At 38.7% G+C, this 4865-nt stretch overlaps 1 pseudogene; it reads right to left on the minus strand.

The window, feature by feature from the left end:
- Positions 1 to 1977: 1977 nt before the first annotated feature.
- Positions 1978 to 3953, minus strand: LOC114215026 (la-related protein 7-like; annotated as a pseudogene).
- Between the last annotated feature and the right edge of the window lie 912 nt (positions 3954 to 4865).

Below are 4865 nucleotides of genomic sequence, written 5' to 3' on the forward strand. Positions count from 1 at the left end.
GAACTCCCTCCCAAGCATTTGAATTGGGTTAAACTCTGGGACTGTGGTAACGCTAGGAAAACTAAATCATGGATATCAAATGAAGTAAATGTCCTGTCATCCTAGTAGGTTGGTATTGGGGTAGGGTGGGAGTGTCAAAAAAGAAATGAAATGTTTTAATGAAAATGGATGCACTGTTTTACACTTTAGCTTGTGAATGGACTAATATTTAATATTTAATGAGTGCTGTGTGTAAGGCATTATGCTAAGAATTTTGTATGTAGTATCTCGTTTAACATCCACATCAATCTTTTCTAAGAGTTACAGGGCATTATTTTAAATTGCATAGTGCACAAGGCGATCTCTAAAAATTGCACCCAGACTTTTTAACCTTCATGAGAAACTCAGGGTTTGGAAACACAGTTCGATCAGTCAACCAAGTTGGTTTCTTTCTGTGTCTACGCTAAACACTGTGCTATACTGCCTCTTAGCCTGTGTAAAAATGAGCAAAAAAGGAGAGGTTTCTTTCTGAACAAGAAAAGAAGCATACCAAGTCCATGAGGTTTTCAGGGAGGAGATGCTTACTGAGAAAGGCTAGTAGAGAAGAAAGAAGCAGAATGCATGGTGTTCATTGCATTAGTTCATATTTTATCTCTTCATATTTAGACCAAATTGTTCTACGCATAGAGATGAATGTTTAAGACATGATTTTGCCCACGTGCTCTTTGGGACACTTTTTCTACAGAATGTTAATAGTCATAACAAGAAATGTTTCCTGGTCAGCATAAGCTAAGGAAACAGTGAGCATAACAAAAGTTAAAATCTGTGTGTGCAGGTCTGGAGAAGGGAAGGGAAAGAATTCACAAGGCCTTTCATAACTGCAGGGACAATCGAGTTTTAATTAATATTTCCATGGACATCTCCTAGGAGGGTTATGATTTGTAGCATTTTTTAAATGTATTTGAGTAGGGGTTGATGAAGTACCTATTTATTTATTTATGTGCATGTGCATTTACACATTTACACACATATGTATTATTTGGTAGGTATCTCAAGGAAACAATTCTGATGGGATGTATTGTATGGAACACTGGTCTGTAAAAGGGATATTCCCCACCAGCTTAAAATCTATGAATCAGTCTTCATGTCCCCTATGGAGCCCCTATTGGACATGCCTAATCCTCTTGCTTTTCTCCTTATCTTTGTTTCTGGACATAAAGAGTAAGGCCTTAGGGTACCTACCTTCCAAACTGATCCTATCTTTGAGTCTTAGGAAATAATTTGAATTTTTTTTTAAAGATTTTATTTCTTTATTTGTCAGAGAGAGAGACTAAGCACAAGCAGGGGGGAGCGGGAGGCAGAGAGAGAAGCAGGTTCCCTACTGAGTAAGGAGCCCAATGTGGGACTCGATCCCAGGACCCCGGGATCATGACCTGAGCTGAAGGCAGACGCTTTAGCGACTGAGCCACCCAGGCGTCCCAACAATTTGAACTTATTTTTTTTTAAGTTTAACATTTTAATTGGAAACAGTTCATATGGCCCATTCAGTGGAAGCTCAGATAAGCAAAGTGCAATAAACAGAATGAAATATCACACATAAGTCTCTGTATAAATCAACATGAAAAGATATTTGAAAAGGAAAAAACAAATTACAAAGTAAGAAGTAGAGTGAGTCCATTGTCAAACATTTTTTTCTAAACTCTGTAGTATTATTTTTGTAATATAAAAACAAAATTAATGATAATGTTCAAAACATTTACTAAATCACTTTGAGGTTGATTTGTGTAAGATAATGTCAGCAAATAAAATGTTTTTAATGGAAAACTGTGGTATACAATGTACTTGTCTGAAAAGTCTTACTTACAAATTAAAGAACAAAGGTATTTCTTCTAATTAACATAGGTTTCAGAAAAACTGTTACTACCAAAATAAAATGGATTTCCTAAGAAAAGTTCAAGTGTCCAGTGAAATCTTAAAGAGGTGATCCAAAACCGTTTGTCAATCATATTCAGAAAATCTAGTATGTCTACTTCTTGTTGAGTCTTTGCAAGTCTAATCTTTTCAGCTTTGGTAATTAACTTCTCAGTGCCTCTTTTCTTTTCACGAGGCTGATTAAGTTTGGCCTGCCTCTCTACCAAAATCTTCTACCAATACCTCTGCTCATGGTCACCAGAAAGGATCTCGAGGTTCTAGCAGTGTTTCTTTTTAATTTCTTTATATGCGTTTATTACAGCTTGAGCATCCTCAAGAGTTTTTTTTTTTTTTCAAAGATTTTATTTATTTATTTGACAGAGAGAGAGATAGCGAGAGCAGGAACACACGCGAGGGGAGTGGGAGAGGGAGAAGCAGGCTTCCCACTGAGCAGGGAGCCCAATGCGGGGCTTGATTCCAGGACCCTGGGATCATGACCTGAGCCGAAGGCAGACACTTAACGACTGAGCCACCCAGGCGCCCGAGCATCCTCAGGAGTTTTAAATCTAGCATGGCACTCTGTATCTCCTTCTAGCAAATCAACATAAACAACTTCTGAGATTGCTGCCAAAGTATCCCTGACTTGTTTCCTGCCAGCAGAGGCTCAGTGCTAATGATCTTCACAGTCACTCCACTCACAATCTGTGGTCCTGCTGCATTAACATTTTCCTGGGGACAACCTTCTTCACTATTTGTTTTTCATTTTTTATCTCAGATGTAGTAGGTTCTCTGTTTGTTTCCATTGTTGACTCCAATTTTATTTGGGATATTGTTTTGTTTTGTTTGTTTGTTTGTTTGTTTTTTAAGCCATGCTGACCTTTTGCAGGGCTAAATACTCTTTTTTCAAATCCATCCATTCTCTCTTTGAAAGGACTCTTAATGGTATAACCTCTTCTCCCATTTTGTGCCTCTCTTTGTGTTTTTTCTTATGCTTCCTTTTTGCTTTTAAAAGGGATCCATCTTTTACATCTCCAGCATCCTTTTCCTCTTCAGTAGAGACTTCCAAATCTTTGCTCTCTTTGGAAACTTGTTCTTTTTTTAATGTTGTCTTTCTGAGTAATTTTCTTTACTTTTGACCTGGGAGTTGGGTATTCTGCTTCTTCAGATATACTTCTCTTCCCCTTCCCTGTTCTGACTACAGGTAAGCTGGATACTTCCTGTCTTTCCCGTTTTTTCTTTTTTTCTTTGAGGGCGGCTTTTGGGGTTCAGTTGTTTCTACTTCTGATCCCTCAGACGTGGTCCTGGATCTTTTCATTTTACCAACACTCTCCTTACTTGTGTCTAGATTTGACCCTTTGGTCTGGATATTGTCTTGCTTCTTCATTCAGCCTTTTTTTCTTCTTCTTTTTCTTTTCTTCTGATACTCGAAGCCCAGGAATGGGCTTATTTTTTACTGTCTTAGGAAACATACCAGGTTTTCTTGGTGCTTCTTCTGGTGGGTTGTTAAGAAACTCAATAGCTTTTGCTGCTTGTTCTTTTGTTTCAAATTCCACAAAGGCAAATCCCTTTGGATCTCCAGTAGATTTATAATGTGGTATGCTTATAGAAACAATGGTGCCACATTTCCCAAATACTCTTTCAATCCAGCTGCGACTAACATTTTTGGGAAGTAATTCCACATACACTGTCCTTTCACCCTCATCCTTTGGTCATTCACCCAGCGGCATTTTTCTCCTGATTCTGGTGACTTCTAAGTCCAGCTCCACAACAGATGAACTTTTCAGTGCTCTGCCTATTAACTTTCCATCTGTGGTCAAGTTTTTCATTTTGTTGAAAGACACGAGGAGTGATATCTCAGCATATCCATCTCTGGACTTTTCTATTTGCTCTGGAAGAAATCTCTCCTTGTGAAGATTTGCATCTCCAAACCAGAAGTCCACTTGCTTAGCAATATCTGCAAGCACTTGTTTAACTCGTGACCGTTTCTTTTTTTCTACTTCTTTTTCCTTTTCACTGCTTTCTTCTTCCATTGTCTTTTCTGGATTTCCACTTTCAGTTTCCATTCTCCATTCAATTCCCAAAATACTGGGCCAGTGATGGTGTCCTTCACCCTTTTCGTCTCCAGATCCATATAGTCCTGGTTTCCGTGCCATAGGATGAGCCTGAACTTTTTTTAAAATATTTTTTTTATTTTATTATGTTATGTTAATCACCATACAGTACATCATTAGTTTTTGATGAAGTGTTCCATGATTCACTGTTTGCGTATAACACCCAGTGCTCCATGCAGAACGTGCCCTCTTTAATACCCATCACCAGGCTAACCCATCCCCCCACCCCCCTCCCCTCTAAAACCCTCAGTTTGTTTCTCAGAGTCCATCGTCTCTTATGGTTTGTCTCCCCCCTCTGACTTACTCCCCTTCATTCTTCCCCTCCTGCTATCTTCTTCTTTTTCTTTTTTCTTAACATATGTTGCATTATTTGTTTCAGAAGTACAGATCTGTGATTCAACAGTCTTACACAATTCACAGCGCTCACCATAGCACATACCCTCCCCAATGTCTATCACCCAGCCACCCCCCCTCCCACCCCCCACCACTCCAGCAACCCTCAGTTTGTTTCCTGAGATTAAGAATTCCTCATATTAGTGAGATCATATGATACATGTCTTTCTCTGACTTATTTCACTCAGCATAATACCCTCCAGTTCCATCCACGTCATTGCAAATGGCAAGATTTCATTCCTTTTGATGGCTGCATAATATTCCATTGTATATATATACCACATCTTCGTTATCCATCCGTCAATGGACATCTTTTGACAGTAACGTACAGGTAACCACTCTACTGATTGGTATGTGTGTATTTCTTTGTGTGGTATTTTTGCATTTCTGACCTTAGACAAGACAGTTAATCACTCTACAGCTCAACCTGCACTTCTGTAAATGAGAATCTGAACTAAAATAATCTACAAA

The sequence above is a fragment of the Eumetopias jubatus genome, unplaced genomic scaffold (genome assembly GCF_037043125.1).
Source record: "Eumetopias jubatus isolate StellerSeaLion01/CBP00866 unplaced genomic scaffold, mEumJub1_p1.0 scaffold_8, whole genome shotgun sequence".
Lineage (NCBI taxonomy): Eukaryota > Metazoa > Chordata > Mammalia > Carnivora > Otariidae > Eumetopias > Eumetopias jubatus.